The 18976-nt window shown below is 46.1% G+C and overlaps 1 long non-coding RNA gene across 2 annotated transcripts; it reads right to left on the reverse strand.

The window, feature by feature from the left end:
- Positions 1–2625: 2625 nt before the first annotated feature.
- LOC137855506 (uncharacterized) lies at positions 2626–9680 on the reverse strand. 2 transcript variants are annotated; one of them, XR_011095771.1, is made up of 4 exons: positions 9520–9680; positions 6572–6749; positions 4655–4743; positions 2626–2795 (listed from the first exon to the last, which is right to left on the reverse strand). It is a non-coding gene; the product is annotated as an uncharacterized lncRNA (long non-coding RNA). The 2 variants fall into 2 exon arrangements; XR_011095770.1 differs by lacking the exons at positions 2626–2795; positions 4655–4743 and adding exons at positions 5080–5436; positions 5553–5609.
- Positions 9681–18976: the final 9296 nt, after the last annotated feature.

An 18976-nucleotide genomic window follows, 5' to 3' on the forward strand; every position in this document is an offset into this window, starting at 1 on the left:
AGGACAAATAAGCACTTAATTTGGGGGTTGTGGCTGGGCTAATCTGGGGCTGACCCAACCAACATCATAGGTGGAGATGTTGCTGTTTGGAGACAGGTCTTTCTGGGAGGCAGGCGAAGGTGTCGTTAGCTGAGCACCACTCTGCCCTGATCATGCAAGCACTGGCTGTTTGCAAGAACAATTTCAAAATACCGTGTAATGTTCTTAAGTCAGTGACTGTACTCGTTGCTACAACAGCAAAAATGCACAAGCATGTAGACACAAACGTACACAAATGCATATTATTATGATTTGCAGCTGTCAGAGCAGTTCCTATCACCGAAAGAACTAAATTTAATTACCAATCTGGAACGAATCATGATCTTAAAATAAAAAAGAGCAAGCTGCTTAAGTGTATCCACATTCTTTCATTATAAATCACTTGCCAAGAATAGAGGGCTGAATCCTCAGTTGGTGTAGACTGGTGTCAAATTTTGACAGCTAAATCAAGTCAAAAGAAGCTGTTTTTCCTGATGGTGCTAGCTGCAGATCTGATTCTGCACATTTTCTAATCTATTCATGAGGAAGCCTTTCAAATGCTATGAGAATATCATAAGGGCGATGTTTATTAGGGGCCACTTGCTTCCTCCAGCACCCATTTGCCTTGGCATCTAGATGGGACTGAAGAAGTCTGGGTTTTATTCCTGACTGAGCCCCTAATGTTCAGTGTGACCTTGAGCATGTCCTTCACCACCAGCCATAACATTCAGACCAGAGTCATCAAACTTCAGGTCACTACACAGAGCAAAAGACGCCCTAGCTCAAGACTAACCATTGCACAAATACGAGGCTGTATCCAACCTTATCCATCCCTGCCACATACGTTACTGGTTTCCAAGCTCAGACTCTGGATCGATGGCTCCAAGCACTCCTGCAAACCTCCCCTCCTATTGCATTCCCTCTCACCAGCACCCTCAGATGACCCATGATGGACATTTCTTGGTGCCTGAAGGAAGCATCTCCCCCAAAATGCAGGGAGATGCTCCTGTGTTCACCCTGGAGGTGGTTGGCACACCACTAGCAACGCATGAGGCACAGTTTGCAGCCCCCTTTTATCAACTGTGAGCCCTCCGCCAGGGCTGTCCTCACTACATGTTTGTATAAGACTTCATGCACTGAGGCCCCGCTATAAAACCAGCAATAAATAACAGCAGACCAGGACAGGGTGTTAAACTCACCGATGGCATCTGAGTCATCACTTCTCCCTCTCGATGGCATGACCTTGGAGCTAGGCTGTTAAGTCTGTAAAAAACGTTTAGAAAAATACTAAAAAGTCTCTCAGGTCCAGTGTCTTGCTCCAGTGATAGCACAGAGGGTAACAGGGTAACAGGAGATTGTTGTTTTAATGTTGTGCAGCCTTTTGAGATCTTGTTTTTGTTTTTGTGCAACGAGCAGGACTTTATTGGCTTGTTTCTGCGTGCACACACGAAGTCTTTCATCAGTGCGTGTTTCGGTAACGGGCCCCTGGATATCAGTAACATTGACACATTCATACAATATCCCGCTCCGTGATTTGCAGTGCTCCTATGACTTGGCCCTATTAATGTATGAGTGACTCTTTTCATTACCTTGCCATAGATCAAGTGCTGGCCTCTAATTTTGACAGATGATTCAAATACATCTGGTTTTCCTAACTTGAGCCCATTCAGCTCCTCCAGCTAGTGCTAAATGATGTTGTTTGCCAGAGAAGAATAAACTATTTTGGAGGGACGTACAAAAGGCACTTTGATGGCTGAGCTGTGGTCGGAGCTGGGAGCAAACGTGGCTGTGTCTGAAAGGGGGAGCTCAATGGGGAGAAAATCTGCTTGTGTGAATTTTTCTCCAGGACTGTTAATGTTTTGCTGGGGACAGACAAGCTTCGCATGAAGAAAATCAACAACGGTCCCATTTATAACCTAGGATGACCATGAGAGTTTCATTTTCTGCATCCAGTGAAAGGTCCCTCTATCTGTTGGGATTCCCCCAGACATTATGTGACAAACGCACCCCAGCGTGATGCCAGCGACTGCATTTTTCTTCCACTTCTGACATACCACATCCTAAGTTTAATTGCTTTAATTTGTGAACATTATTTTATACTTGACAAGCATCCTTTCTAAGGTGCTCACTGAGCCATGGCAGCTCGCTCTCCACCTTAACGCCGGTGAGAAACTGAGAGACCCCTGTTGAAGTCTGCTCCGGTGCTGCTGACTGCTGCAGCTACTTGAACTAGCCTATGTATTTGTTTTAAATAGGAATAGGATAAAATTCTGGAACAAACTCCAAGAGGAAAAAACACGCTTTGCTTCCCCTAGAGGAACCCAAGCTATCCGGGCACAGAGGTGTTCTGCTGTACTGCTTCTGCTCTCCCCAGCACCATACAGCTTGAATGCTCTCCTCCACACTGGAGCAGTTGTATGCAGGAGAGTTGAAACGGGCCCTTGTCACCCTCCACATGTTGTGGGGGAGGCAGGCACTGCCCCTCAAGATGGGAAAATAGGTGTTTGCACTCTCTAAGCCAAAGGAAGGAACTGAACATGGGTTTCTCAACTCCTGAGAAGGGGCTCAGCTGATGCACAAAGGATGGGCAGCAAGGGCAGAGGAGGAAGGATGACTTCCCAAAGGAAGTATTCCTGGCTGTGTTTTGGGGATTGTGTTCTAATGGTTGTGAGGAGGACACGATTCTGTACAACAGCTCTGTCTCCCTGGAGGATGCTTGCACTTTTGCCTCAAGCCGAAGACCCATCACTGAACGACTCTGGTACCAGTGACTAGCCCTGAAGTGGGCATAAAACAGAGAGAAGGACACCGAAGATTACCAACAGTGACAAATTAAAGCTACATGTTGATCATACAGTGCCTTCTACTTCAAAGTCTTCTGTTTCCAACAGCATCCCCAGTGCATAGGACATATCTGGGCCGTGCTAAGGCTCTACCAGTGCCCTGTCCATCTGGATGCCTCTGGTTGTGTCTACACTTCAAGGACCACATATTATATGTCAAACAAAAGTGGAGCTGAAGAAACTTTTCAGTTGGCTAGTTTGGGCACTGGAAATAAGGTACTCGGCATGGACTGGGTGTGGAGCTGACTGAGAGTCTGAACAAGTAGCCAAGGTAGCCTGAGCTAAAACTGACCTGGTCATATCCACATCCATGCACATCTTAGTCCCTGCACTGTCTGAGAGGTTGGCTCTTTGCAGCATCCCTGCACAGGGTAAGAGGGCCAGGCTGTGGTGACATTCAACGCCAGCTCTCAGGCTCGACCAGGGCAGAGTCACACATCAGAGCAGGCTTTGCATTCATTCTCAGCATCAAAGCATCCTGATAGCCACAGCTTTTCCAGGTGGATTTTAAGCTGAGGAATGAGTAGCTAAGACAAATATATCTCACAGAAATGTAGATACTGCTCAGCCAAAAATAAAATCTTCAGGAATACAAAGGGCCAGGAAAGATGGACTTTGCAACCCTAGAAACTTAATGTGAGGAAATCCTTATCCTACTCAGCTCTTACCATTGGCCTCAGAGAGACACCACTTCACCCTGGGACTCTGGCAAGGCTCCTACCAAGTACCTGATGAGCTACAGAGGGCTTAAACTACCCAAAGACTTTCAGGAAAGCCTCGAAGGCATTTGGATTTGCAGGGATGCAGGGGGGAAATCTTAGGTACTTAGGTAGTTACATGCTTGATTACCTCTAAAGTCCACCACCTCACATGCAGTTAGAGAGAGCAGCCCAGGCCTCCTCATGGAGGTATTTTTGCCACCCAGCTGGCATAAATGCAGTCCCTTGCCCTTGCTACCCCTGGCAAAGCCTCCAAAACCTGTGCGAACAGTCTTTGCCCAGCTCAGGGCATTGGCTTGAGGTGTGGCCAAAACCAGGAGAAAAACACACAAAAAAAGAGCCAGGAGTTGTCCTATAGAACAGTGGTTGCCAGATCAACCTGGCATTGAATCCAATAAGCAATAAAAATGTTCACACTTTGGAGCCTAAACCCATTCCCTCTAATCGTCCACTAGAGGGTTTCTTGTACTTTCCACTGCAATGCCTGGCATGGCTGGCTCTTAGAGACAGGGTTCAGGGACCCCAGAGGTGGGATGGCCAGCCCTGTGTGGAGATGGATGCAGGGGCAGCCCAGGTACCAAGGACCACCAGAGCCTGAGCTCACACTGGCATCTAGACGAGGGACTGGTGTGTGTAGACACATACCCACGCAGGCTTACCTGGGAGCTTGGGTGATGGCAAGGGCAAGTGCAGTCCCATCAGAAATACCAAATCCAGAAGTCCCAGGGTCCCAGGGCAGAGGCACAGAGAAGGGAGAGTAAAATGATCATTTTTGAGCTGGTGCCTAGAAGAGTGTTTAGCAGATGCTGTCGTTCAGATTAATTCCTTGCTGCTGCTGGGCTTACAGGCGCCAGTCACACACATTTCAATTACTTCATGGGTGTGAGGACTTGACAGGTAGAGGGATGGATATGAGAAAAAGTGGTGTAAAATACATCAGTGGATATTTTTACCAACGCTGTAGGTACAGGGTGGTAGGGTGCAGTACTGAAAGCTTTATTAGCTCCTGTGTATATACCCATAGACTTTCTCCATCTATCAGGAGTGTGAGCATTTTAATCTTTAAGCACTTACCAAGCATGTCAGTATCACTTTCCCCTTTAACCAGCAACAGAACAGATCTGGAAGGAGGTGACGTGTTTTGATTCAGGCCATCCAGCAGGCTGATGACAAAGGTGGAGCAGACCTTGGCAAACATGAGAAAAAAATACTCTAAGTTCAATGAGATATTTTGAGGGTGATTTTTTATTTTTATTTTTTTGATAATGAAAACATGAAATTTAAAACAATTTAGATGGGAAAAGAATCTTAAAAAAACCAACCAACCAACCAAACAAACAAAGACAACATTTCCTTAAAGAGTTTAAGTAAAATGTTTTGATTTTTTGAAAAATAACCATCGAACATGAGCGCCTGGTTTTCTCCTGATGCAATCTGGGAAACCTGATTTTTTTTTTTTTTTCACAGCAAAGTGGCACATTTCTGTAGATGTGATGGTAATCTCGGGCTCCTTGGCTGGCAGCTCCTTCGGGCTGTACCTGGACAGCAGAGCCCCACTTGTAGGGTGCGAGCCCATCCCCGAATAGCTGCGCTGGCAAAGCCCCAAGCCTGGGCTGCGTCTACGCTGGGAGCACTTTGCCTGTATGACTATGCCATTATCATCAGACTTGTTTGTAAAATGTCTAGCCGACACTGAGCACGAGGGTCAGATTTTTAAAGCACGTAGTGCTCGTAATTGGAGCCAGATTTCTGGAGGAGCTCTGCTCCCATCTAAACACCTCCGGAGAGTGACTGGGTTGTCTCCCCCAGCTGTTCCCGCTGCGGGAAATGAGAGCTGCTACAGGCTGACTCTGGCCCTAGATAAATAATAATGAATGAAAGTCATTATAGGGGATGAATTTGCAAATATTTAAGGTTTCAAAGCATGAATTTTGTTAATTAAATAATGCTAATAATGCAACGTTGGTCTGACCTGAAGGTTAATGTGAAATCGCCGACGTTGGTGAGAATCTCTCTCCTCACAAATTCCCTGGGGTAAAAGAAACTTTTTTTCAGATTTCATCTGGCTTTGAAAGCTGAACTGATTGAACTGAAACCTTTCTATGGGGTTCATTCATCCCTCCTGTATGCCTCCAGACAAACCAGTAGCCATCAAGAAATAATATCGCCTGCACAGAGTATGGATTCAAAAGTTTATCTTTTTTTATAGCTTTGATCAATTCTTTTCTAGCTTGTTTTACACTGGGAAGGCTGATTTATAGTGAACCCATGTTAGGATGTTGGAAAACCTTGTTACTTGTGCAGAAAAAAAAAAAAAAAGAAATAAAAGGAGCAGTCTTTCAATATGCAATGTAATTTAGTTTAAGTACTACCAAAATAATTCTGTGGCTCTAGTTTAATTTGTCTGGTTTTCCCCAGACCTTTCCATATGCAGTGAGAGACAGATACCATAGTGCCATGTGCTCTAAGGAAACTTTAGCTACAATATTAGAAAACTCTATTTAATTTGATTATGGATGTCGCTAGGTTCAGTAATATTTATATGATTTTGTAGCTGTTACAAAAAAATTGTTTGTAAATCCAGGATTGTATTTTTACTTTAGTGCCTTAAAGGGTCTGAATTAAAATTAACAAAAAGTGTTTTAAAGGCAGAAAGAATGCTGTGCCTTTAGAGAGAGATTCGGGACACAAAGTCCCAGCTCTATCAGAGTCATCTTGGGTCATTTTTGTGGAACTGGATTTTTTTTAAATACAAATAAGATGTTTATGCTTTTGTAATCTTTTCAAAACCTGACCCAAGACTTTGTGCTTCAAAAATCTTACCTCTAATCCCATATCTCAGAGGGTCGTTGCAATGATAAACACATTAAAATTTGGGAAATGATTAGACACTACAATACTGGGAGAGGTGCGTTTGCCCCCTGCCTACAACTCAAAAAACAACTCACAGCACAGACACCAGAAACACGCAGTTAGTGGCACAGCATTTACCCTGAGATATCCTGATTTTGCTAAGGGAGGCTGATGATTTCCAGCTGTGAATGTGAGCTCCTAGCTCACTTCTCCGGGCTGTGAAGTGCGTGCTGAGGGATGTGCATCACACCGAGTGCCCTCTGGCCATGCAGCCCTCCTGCAGGTTGAAGCATACTTCATCTCAGATCTCAAATGCCTGTGAGAAATAAGAAAAAGAGCAGAAACTTAAATCTCTGCTTAAAATTTTGGAGAGAAACCCTGGCTCCGCCTCTAACCTCATTACAATATTTGGAAAGGTTGGAGTGTTTTGAAGCCCCCTCCTAATTTCTGCATGAGTAGAGCTGCTAGGCTAATGCAGGTGTACTCTTTTCGAAGTCCAAGCTGGTGCCAGTGAACTGTTACGTTTGGGCACTTGTAGTTTTCTCTCCCTGGGGCTCTTCATGCATCAGCTGACAGAAATGGGCTCTGCAGCAGATGCAATTGGTGTTTAAAGTCAATGGATTCCACTATCCCTTTCCAAGCCCCTTGAAGACACTCCAGATAAGAAGCAGCTTTTGAAAGCCTGTGACTACATAGCCCTTATCATTCCCCTCTAAACACCCATCAGATTTACTGCGCTGCTTTGGTCTGGCAGGGCTTGTATCTGAATATAGTATTTTAGGTCACACCGCAAGCTTGATATCACGGGTCTGCAGAGGAATCGAAGACCACACCGTCTAATTGCAACCTTGTCCAACCACTAAATAGCGTTCTGTGGAGCAAAAGCCTATCTTTAGTCCTTCCCAAAAAACACTGAGCCTTTGCCAGGAGGTGAAAATGCTGGGAACATAAACAGAACTGAAGAACAAAAAATGGCAAGACTGAGAGGAGATTTTCCAATAGACAGCCTGTAATTTGCCATGGATGTGGTAATATAGCCAAAATAATTAAATTCTATGTGTTTCCAAAGGGTTTCTGTTAATTTTGTTGGCACACTTGGGTTGGGTGGTTGGTAATGTGATATGAAATCTTTCATCTTGGGTTTTCTGCTCTGAACACCACCCCAATCATCACCAACAATAAGCATCGCCCAATCATAAACATCACAGTTGTTCCCCTCGGGTGGCTTTTTCGGTGGTATACGTGAAATGCACGAACGTTTCTCATTCCCCAAGTGGAGGAATGCTCCCCACATCCAAGAACACCATTGGTAACTGGTAATCTCATTGGACTTCAACTTACCCAGCTCCTCTTTAGGAGTTTTATTCAAAATGGATGGGAGCCAGCTAATACGTTCAAGGGGTTTGAAGAGAAAGCTTTCTGCTGAGTGGACAGACAGCTTCCCAAATGCTTCTTAAGGGAAAATAAGAAACAAAGACATCCTAGTTGACTGAAAATATTTAGTAGGAGGAAAAATGGAAAATAAGGTTAGAAGAGAACTTGAGAAGGCTTTTTATCCATTCCCTGTCCTGAGGCAAGATTTTTGAGACCTGGCCAAGTCATTACAGAGATGTGCCTAGTTTCATGATGGGCACTGCATGACTTGCCCAAACGCAGCCATTGGCCTCCTCTGGTCTTCTAGTTAGAAAGGCTTTTTTTCTAATGTCTAAATGAAATATTTCTTTTTGCAGTGTCAGCACCCCTATTCTTGTGCCCAGGGAAACACAGACAATGGTTTATTGCTTTCCTGAGGTAGTGCTTTTTTTCAGTCCAAGGTCAACTGATAATGATGGGAAATGATCTGACACACTCTCCCTGTATGTGTAATGTCTTCCTATACCATAGGCACGGTTGCATAATTAAGCTAAACTGCTCCCAGCCCCCTTTCAGTGCTCCTGGAAACTTGCTGGTCTCACAGAGGATGCCATGTCCCATACCAACCTAGGCTCCCATTAAAGGGTAGTCAAGTTATTGTAGGTAATGATATCTCCCTAATTCTCATATGAATATCTTTGCCACTGATGCATATAAGTGGACATCCTAAAGCTTACTGCTTATCCACGATCAGGAAAATATAACATACACATCCCCATGGCACAGAGAACCACAGCAGGTTCCTAGGATGGGAGTTTTTTCTTCCTTTCTATATTAAAGGAACACATTATTTTTACGGCCTGTAATTAAATGAGCTTTCCTGGGTACCACAAAGAGAGTGAGTGAAAACCTGAGCATTTAGTTACTTATTGGAGTAATTTTTACTCTTGTTAAGATCAAAGGAACCCAATTCACTGCTGTTTGCATTAAAAAGTAATTTAAAGTTGCTTCACATGGAAATAAAATTTTGGATAATGGAGACTTTTGCTCAGTGTGTTGCAAGAGATGCATAGAAGGAAAAGATGAGGTGTGTACGTCTCCTGTATGTAGTCCTGGCAGCTTTGTGTGAGTAGTGGACCTATAGGTGCAAATAGGGAGTTTCAAAGTGCTATCAGTAATCTGCTGAGTGACCCTGGGTAAATTCAGCTTATCCCTTTAAGTGTCATGAAGTGGGGTCATTTTTACATAATTTTCCCTGTTTGAAACATAGCAAAATTGCACTTATTGGTTTGAGCCACCCCTAAACCCTGAATTTTGCAGCTGGTTCTCTTCCAAATCATCATTTCTCACAGAGGAGACCCAGATACCATCACAAAACACACCTCTGTTGGGTTGTGAAGATGCCTTCCTTGCTGATGCAAGAAAGCAGAGCTCAAGCTAAGGTGTTAAGTAGTCCCTCTCTTCCCTAGGAATGCTGCTTCTTGTCTGTCTGCTGCTGTGCCTTGGTTTGTACCCCTGCATGGCTGAGGGCTGGGTCCCCAGCAGGGCTTGGGTGCTTTGCTGCCCCTTCCAATTTCTGTGCTGCATCCCCCTCCCGACTCAGCAAGGCTGTGGAACTTGGCCTGAGAAACTCACAGGTGTTTAAATGAAAAAATAAAAACCACCCTGAGGCTGGAAAAGCCCAGACATGCCTTGTTGCCTTTCAGCTTTACCATGGTGGTACCGCCACTCACCTTATGTGACTTTCTCTGCTGTGGGCAAAAGGAGAAACAGAGCCAACCTCTCAGCCTGGTCCATTCCTCAGTGATTTTATCTGCCTTTTTCTTGCTTTTATCAGCCTGACCAAATGAAGTTCCCAGCATGGGTATGGCACCATCTGTAGGAGCAGACTCTATTGTTCTCTGGGCTGAGACCCGCTGGCTATTTAAATAAAACAACTTGTTATCTATGACTTCCTACTCTGTAGCCTACTGGTAATTTTGAATTGCTGTCAGAACATACTGTCCCCACAATCACTTCCCTCCTGCTGAGACATCTTTTCCTGTGTTTACCCATGTCTTTTAAGTAATACTTAGAGCCAAGTGTCCATGCTGTGAGAGAAACACATATTTTAATGGTTTAGCTTCTGTAATGCTAGGAGCACTCAGCAGAAAGGAGAGGGATCATTAAACTGCAGTGACATGCCTACAAATCCTGCTTTGAAACTACAAGGACGGAAACGAAAGTCATTTTGATAAGGACATGCTCAAACCGAACAATCTTCCTTCATCTTGCTAAGTGATTTTTGCCCCACTCAGAGGAAAAGCTGCACAGTCGAGCATAGGAAACAGGTCCTGTAACGCAAGGCATCTGTGCAATATCATCTGGGTATGCAGCGAGATGCTGAAATGTCTGAAGAGTCCCTAATGTGATACAGCCACTGACCTAACTGTAGGATGTTCAGGGATGGTGGAATCGTGGGGCAGATTCTGATATTGGTGGAGCCATTCCTGTGACACCCAGGACCACCCTCCCCACCCCTATCATGTTTTAAAATCACGATGAGTCAGAAGCATCAACCTCTTTAGCATGCCACTGAAACGTTCTCTCCTCAAAATGCTATTAGGGGGTTGTCTGCAAATAGGTACAGGGCGATATGTTTTAAAATATGTGGACCATTAGGGCACATATATGGGAGCTTCTGCCACAGATTTTGGGGGGGGGGGGGCTGAACTTCATCTCTCCTGCCATGTGCAGAAAAAAATAAAAAATAAAATAAAATAAAATAAAATAAAATAAAATAAAATAAAATAAAATAAAATAAAATAAAATAAAATAAACAGCTTCTGCCCTTGGAAATTCCCTGCATGGGAGAAATGGAGCAGGTGGCTTTACAGAGGCATTGGATTTACATAACTGTGCTTTGATCCTCATGTGAATACAAACGAAATAGTGGCCAGACACACTGCTTTTATTTCTACCTTGTTGGAAAGATGTGGGGGAAAGTGGCAAAAAATATATTCTTTCAGTATTGGCGACTGAAATTCTTCACACTGCATCGTGCATTGCAGTCACGGAATGATGCATTTTAACCAGGGCTGTAACCAGAGCAGTTTGTTGCTTCCCTTAGCCCGAGCCTATAATGTGCACGTGAAATTGTACTTCAAAGCCAGCAGTAATGTAATGCTCAATAAAACTTATGCCAAGATAGAGCTTAATATGACATGGATCATGCAGTAAAACAGCAATGTGGGGAGTGTAAGTGGCTTTTTTAAAAATGACACTATATAAAATTAAAGCTGAAACATAATTTATCCCTTTACAGGAGAAGTAAAGAACTACTGACTGTACTATGATAAAACTAAATTGCATTGGCCCATGACCGTATCAAGTGCTGTTACAGACTTTTTGTTCGTGATGGGCTATGACTGGAAACATATGACACTTTGCTACTGTTTTAACAATTGGTAGAGACAAACACACAGAGAATCATTGTTGGTTTGTTGTTGCTTTTTTTTTTTTTTTTAACACTTAAGTGTGATTTTTGATTATCATCATGATGTAATTCCAAAAGGGAGTTGCTTTTGTCATTATGTTTTGCTCCTTTCCAGGGGACTATTTTTGTTTCATGTCCCTGTTTCAGCAGCTCCCTTCTGATTTTGGCTCTCCATCAGCCATGCTGAGGGCTCCGGGCTTGAGGAGTTGTGAAGTAATTCTATATCCTCCGAGGCTTCAGAGAGGAAATAGTCACAGATTTATTGGGCTTTAAGGGAATTCTGGGGGAAACCAGATGAAGGCATCCTGCATCCTGGATTAAATTCAGAAGAAAGTCAATATGTTATTTTATATAAAAGATGTCACTTAGGAAAGTTATTTTAGAATAAAAGTAAGATTGAGACTCAGAAAAAAAATAGCTGACAAAATATATTCTTATGTGTAAAATTCAGCATATAGTTTATATCTGTGGGGGTAGAACTTTCATGTCTTCTGATCATATGCACTTTTATTATGAAATTAAGAACTCTGATTAAAGTCTTTTATTTATGAAATTTTCAGACTGACTTCTATTTGTACCCTCAACTAAAGAAGACATGATCTCTAAAGTGATGAGTATTTCCGCAGAAGGTAGTTGTGTTCCTGTCTTGCCTTTCTGTGAAGAACAGTTGACTTGTCCTGCAACTTGGGGTAAGCACAACCCTGCCTGTCACCATGCCCAAAGAGAGACACCATAGCTGCTGCTGCAATGGTGCAAGTGTCCAGTGCATGGCCAGCTGCTGCAGAAGCCAGCAATCCAGCATGATCGACAGAGAGTAATCCCCTCTCCTTTGGCTCATGCATTGCTGACCCCTGTTTGTTGTGGTTCATCTGGTTTTCATTCGTTTTCCCCAGGTGCCCTCACTGAACGCTTCAATGGCTGTTTAGGAAGAGAGTAGGAAGGTTTCAAGAGATATCTCAAAGGCAGATCTTCAGACCTTACATAGTGTCATTACTCACAGTGATGACCTTCAGTGCTTTTCTTTTCCCTCATGGTTCAATAATAAATTGAGCTATAGTGTTTGACCCATGTTGTCCCCTAAAGGAGATGGAAACTATGTGTGCAGAGGAATAGCTATCCCCTCCTGTTAAAGAGCACTAACTGTGCTTCTTTGGTGTGTTTTGCCTGCCTTCACAGCTCCTGCTTGCCCAGAGCTATTTCTCCCTCTTAGCTCCTGGCAGGCAATTTGTTGAATTCATCAGGTAATCAAAGGAGGAGCAAAGAAAAACAGTGCAAACCTTGTGGAAAGCTGCGCATGAGGTTATCCCTTATTTAACCAGGATAAGCAACATCACAAACTTTTATTTTTGAACAAAACAAGAAGAGAATGAGAGAAAGGAAGGAATATTTTGGGTTGAAGAGCACAGCTGCAAAAAGGGAAAATGGACACAACTTGGACTCTTGGTGATGGAGTCCAGCCACACCGCAATCCCTGGGAGGAGAAGCTGTACAGTGAGGGCATATCTCCTCTGATAACAGGAGTTGCTAGACAGTATCTCATCCAAAACTTGCATCAAACACGGTGATTTATCCTTGCTGTGGAGGAGCTGGTGCTGGTGCACTCAAGGCCTTAGGACATCCTCTGTCTGCAATGTTTATTGTAGTGTTGTTTGTTTGTTGTTTTTTGATTATTTGTTTGCATATATAAGCACCAGAGCTCTGTGGAAGGCAGTGGGGAGTCTACACATGAGAGAGGTTGATCATGATCCTAATTTCAGCAGTGCCTCACAGTTTTAACTACTGCCCCTGAACAAAGAAGTGGGTAGACTGAAACTCTTTCTACCTGAAAGCAACCAAAATCTTGGAGAAAGAGTTAGCTGCAGATTAATTTTCTGGAGGACTGACCAGACAGGTAATCTAAAATGCTGCTATACTCTGAAACACTCCTGGGTAAAGGTGACTCCTTCATATGGTGGAGACCTGGTCTTGGACCTTTTCTTGGACTGGGATAAATAGAGTTACAAGATTTGAAAACTGTCAAAGTGTGTGAGCACAGTGCAAGACCTCAGCTGGTTTTAGTTGGATGGCAAAGCTCTTCATCTGTGCTCACAAGCATGTCCACCAGATAGTCACATCACCAGTCAGCAAAAATGAAATGTTCTTTAAAGGGATAAATCTGAAATTCAATCACAAAAATAAGTTGTGGTGCTTCTTGGATAAACTTAATTTAACCAAACTTTAGGTGTAAACTATATAGTGAGTTGTCCTTGGCTCATCTTAGGGAAAGTTTTGTCCTTTTCTAGGACAAGATTCATTTTGCTGGAAAGCACCATATGAAGTTAGATAGCCTGAACTGTGGAAGCTCCTATTTTTCTCCATGGACCATAAAGTGAGCTGAGGGAGGCTGGTTCTTCTGCAGTCAGGCCAGGAGGATTTGTTTGAGTCTGGGACCTCTGAGATGGTTCCTGGGACAGACGAACCAGTAAAATTTACAATTTCAAAGGTTCTCAAGTTTCTATTAAAAAATACTGAGTTGAGCTTCAAAGATGGCTTAGAAGCAAAAGTTTCTGAAAATAAAGGTTTAACCTTATTCTGCAAATGCATTAGGGATATACTTAAAAACCAGCCACAGATCTCATTATCATTTTCCAAAAGCTGTGGCTCTGAGTCCTCTTCTCCTCTCAAAAACTCTAGTCATGATTTTGTCCTGAGAGGACAGTTAGAGTTTGACAGACTTGTCTAAGCACATCTGAAGTAACAGAGTTGATAAAATGTCAGCAAGAACTGAATCTGGACATCATGAGGTTGAACATAATGAAGAGTATTTGGCTTCCTTCACTGGTGGTGATGAGGCAAAAGAGGGAATGAATCCAGCTGGGAGGTTGCAGGGCTGCCAGGAGAGGGAAAAAAATGTGTAAACATAAAGCATTTGCTACAAAATGAAGGGAAAGACTAGGAAGACGGAGTCCCAGGAGAGGTGTCCTGATTGTTGCCGTTTGGAGGAGAGATGGGTTTTGCATTAGACGATCTTCAGTGCATCTCAGCATGACCTGCCTTACTCAGGAAAATGGGTGAAGATTGATCTGCAGCATCCTGATACGCTTGCCCAGATGTGAAAATGTCTTTTCACACTTTCAAAAAGACCCAGTCATGCCTACCAAAAATGTGGCAGAGCTTACAGCCAAGTAGTTTCCTGTCGTGTTGCCCAAGATCATCTCACTGTTCCCCGTCCATCTACACCCCAGTTGGTTCTTGTCCTGTTTATGTTATAAATATTTGATGGTGGGGACTTTCTTTTGGTAATATGTTTGCAGAGTGATGTGCACTTCAGAGCTCCCAGGGGGTCACTGCAACAATAGTATTATGTTTTGTTAACTTAGTACAACCTGCCCTTGTTCCCTGGTACAATCAGAGAAGCTCAGAGAAAGACAGGAAGTAATTTTGTAGAAAATGTGTTATTTTGCAATTCTAGGACCCTGTGATCCTCAGCATGGCATTTATACATCACTGGGAAATTTGCACACTGAAGCTGTGCTTATAACAGTGAAAGAAATGTCTTTGGGAACATCTCTGGTCCCACAAGCAGCCACCTGCTGGGAATGGTTCCTGGTGCACTTCAACCTTTGCTTGGGCACTGCCCAGGGGAGTTTTAGCTGGCACAGGGTGAAAGTTTGCAAAGGACCTCTTTGCTGGCTTTACAGGGTGGATGGTGGTGTTTCACTTAAAACAGGCACAGCCATGAGTCAGAGCAAGCGGCCTTAGCTGCAACAAAGTTTGAAAGATATGGGAACCTTCTTGCCACCATTTCTGCACACTTGCCAACAGAAAGTTTGATCATGTCAGGCACATTAGGCTTCTTGAGTGGTGATGAACGTATTCATCTGTCAGTGAAGTTAATTGCTTCCAGATATCTCACTGACAACAGACAAGAGTTGGAATTGGCTGTTCATAAGGTCCCAGAGGACTGGAGGTTTGCTGATGTGTCTCCCATCTACAAAATGGGCTGTAAGGAGGACCTGGGGAACTACAGGCCTGTCAGTCTGCCCTCGGTTCCAGGGAAAGTTACAGAGCAAATCATCTTGGGTGAGATCACACGTGGCATCCAGGGGATCAGGCCTAGCCAGCATGGGTTCATGAAAGGCAGGTTGTGCTTGTCTAACCTTATCTCCTTCTATGACTGTGTGACCAGACTGGAAGATGAGGGGAAGGCTGTTGATGTAGACTTCAGCTGGTGGGAACAATAAACTCCCAGTTAACCCTGAACTTGTATGGGATTTGCTGCTGCACCTGAATGCGTAGAGGTCCATGGTACCTGATGGGAGTCATCCCAGAGTACTCAGACAGCTGGTGGATGGCACTGCAGGACCTCTCTCAATCATTTTTCAATGACCTTGGGGATCTGGAGAGGTCCCAGTTGACTGAAAGCTGGCAAATGTGATCCCAATTTTCAAGAAGGGCAAGAAAGAAGATCTTGGATTGCCTCTGCTGAGCTGCCAGCAACGCCATTCCCAATGCAGCCCAGGACAGTATTTCCCTGCTCTATGGCCAGGCCTCATTGCTGGTTCATGGGCAAGGTGGTGTGCGGCAGGACTCCTGGGTCCTTTCCAAGCACATGTCCCCAGTCTGTCCTGGTGCTGGGCTTGTTTCTCCCCAGGTGCAGCAATTTGCCCTTCCCCTCGCTGAGCAACTTGGGGTTCTCCCCAGATGCCCTGCGAGAGCAGCAGCACCAGGCGGTGACTGCGCGGGCGGTATCTGGGTGCTGCCATGGTGAGGCCACACCAGCAGTGCAGGCTGGCAGGAGGGCATAGACCCAGCCGCGGGGTCAGAGGCTGTGGTGAGGAGAAGACCAGGCTGGGATGACAAGGCCGGAGCATGGGCTGGAGCCCCCCAGGCTAGAAACACCTTCCCGGGAGTGGCTAAGGAAACGAGCGGGTGCTGTCAGGGCAGCAACACAACAGGCCTAAGAGTGGGCACGGCATCAGGAAAGGGAGGAGAAAGCAGTAGGGGTGGGGATGGCAATGACCACTGTGCAGTTCACAACACTGACATATTTTATGTGATTTTATTTGTACAATGTGTGGTGGAATAGGACCCTGATGACCTTTGGGTCCTTTGGTGCCGGCATGTGTTCCTGATGCTGTCCGGCCCTCTTCTTGGCAGATCTTCTATTGTCGCCGGCGGGGTGGCCTCTTGTTGGGTGGTGAAGAGGCCTGGGATGAGGTGTTCTTCCTTTTGGGGGCTCGCCGGGACCCCCCAGGTGGGCACGCCCTGCCCTGCCTGGCAGTGGAGGGACCTGCTGTTGCCTCTTCTGACTCCTCATGAGGAGCTGCCTGCTCCACTGGGTCTGCAGCAGGGGTGGAGTGAGGGTGGCTGGCACTCTCTTGAAGGCTGGCTCTTGAAGTGCCGCGCACCTCATCCCCGTTGGAGCTCGCAGGCTGGTGAGAGGGAGCTGGGTTGGGTGCAGGAGCCACCACTTCAGGGTCGGATGGGCCAGGTTCTGGCATGGGGATGTCCTCCCGATGCTCGGCCGCAGGTGGAATGTGGAGACCCAGCAGGCGGTGGGCCTCCCTGCCGCACTGTTGCACAGTGACGTTGAGGAGGTTCTGCACAAACATCGCCACGTTCTCACCAAGGTAGAGCTCCAACAGCTAGGCCAGCAGGTCTTCCTCCAGTCCAAAGAGGCACAGTGTCTCCATGATGGCATTCTCGAAGATAAGTGCCTCTGAACGCCGCCTCCGGAAGATGTTCCTCAGCTCCCGGTGTATCCAGGAGAGCGGGGGCTGGAGTAGAGCAGGGTGCCGGCGGAAAAGTTGGCCCCAGGATGAAGGCCACCCACCAGAGGGCTGGGTGCCTGGGCAGGGGGCCTGTTGGCATCAATGGATGCTGCTGCTGATGGACTGATGACCAGCTCCTCAAACTGGTCATCAGCTTGCACCGAGTGCACAACTGATATCAGTCTGAGCTTGCAGAGTGGGCATTCTGGCTTGCTATTAGCTCATCGCTGAATGCAGGGGCAACAAAACTGGTGGAAACATGGCAGAATATAAGCGGCGCTGCCCCAGGTGTCCAGGCATATGGGGCAGCGGTTGTCCAGTGCCGCATCCATGCTTTCCACCAGCTGCGGTGGGCTGGGGGGAGCAGTGGATGACAATGTGCTCCCTGGTACTGGCACTGCAGCAGCGGGTGTCACTCTGGAAGAGGAAGAGAGGAGCCACCATCATTATATGGCCTGGGGAGGGTCCCTCAAGGAAGAACCCCCCCACTGCCAGCGCGAGATGTCCCCACACTACCCACCTCTGCTGCTGCACGTGCACCTCAGGAATGTCCCAGCTGCCTGGTTGGAGCAGGGCTGGGAGAAAGGCACAAGTGGCTCTGGGGACGTGAGTCTCTGAAAGCTGCACGAAGCAACCCTGCTGGATCACGACCCAGCACCGAGGCACGCCTAATTTCTCACTCGAGACCTCGCACAAACGCTCAGCCGGAGGAGAGGCACAAGGCACTGGACTGAGCTGCGGTGACCGTATTTAAGCAGTGAGGGCCATGCAGTCACAAAGCATCGCCTGGAGACAGCGCAGGGCATCAGAGGGATGCCACAGAAAGTTGCTGGGCACACCACCGCCCACCAGCCAGGCACCTCGTCGCCCACCAGCTGGGGACATCGTCACAGGGATGTCGCAGTCCATCACTGCAATATCACAGTGGGCCGTCCTCACCTGCAGCATGTTCTCCAGCAGTGCTTAGGCCCTGGCACATGTTTCTGGGGTTTCTGCAGTGTCACTGCCCACTCTATCTGCCACATCTTGTGGGCTTGGCATTGGTGTTTCACATTAGCCCCCGAGGCCTTGGCCATATCTTCCCAGGGCCCCTTCAGGCCGCTCTGCCTATGGCACGCAGCCGCTGGCACGTAGAGCAAGGGGGTTGGTTCGAAAAACCCTCATGCTCCCCTCTGAGGCTGCAGGACAAAGTTGTACAGGCTCTCCCCATCTCCAGCACTGCTGGCCAGCCCTCTGTCCAGGTAACTCCCAAGTCAAAAGCAGTCCCTAGCAGGCTCTTGGGGGTCTTCTCCTCCTTGCAGGACAATAGGAAATATATAAAGCTGTTAGAGAGCGTCCAAAGGAGGCCAACGAAGATGGTAAAGGGTCTAGAGGGGAAGGTTTATGAGTGGCTGAGGGCCCTTGTTGTGTTCAGCCCAGAGCAGAGCAGTCTGAGGGGAGGCCTCAATGGCTGCCTGCAGCTCCTTCACAAGGGAGTGGAGGGGCGGGCACTGAGCTCTGCTCTCAGGGGACAGCGACAGGAACAGCATGGAGCTGGGACAGGGGAGGGTCAGGCTGGGTGTTAGGGAAGGGTTCTGCACCCAGAGGGTGGTTGGGCACTGGGACAGGCTCCACAGGGCAGTGGTCAAGGGACTGAGGCTGCCTGAGTTGAATAGCATTTGGACAATGCTCACAGATACAAGATCTGTTTTGCTGTAGTTGTAGTTTGTTTGTTTTGTTACTTTACTCATATTGTATTTATTTTTATTTTTGACAGTGGTCCTTTTGGGACCCAGGATTTGGACGGGGATCCGAGTCGGTCCTTTCCTGCTCAGATATTCTATAATTCTATAATCAATGTTTCACATAAACCTTGCATTGTGTTCAACCATTGTTTTTCCAATGTGCTTGAGTGACCTTCCACATAGCAGTGGTATGAAATCAGTATAGTGTAGTATGAACCAATTTGCCAGCTACCACTTG

The sequence above is a fragment of the Anas acuta genome, chromosome 4, assembly GCF_963932015.1.
Source record: "Anas acuta chromosome 4, bAnaAcu1.1, whole genome shotgun sequence".
NCBI classification, from domain to species: domain Eukaryota; kingdom Metazoa; phylum Chordata; class Aves; order Anseriformes; family Anatidae; genus Anas; species Anas acuta.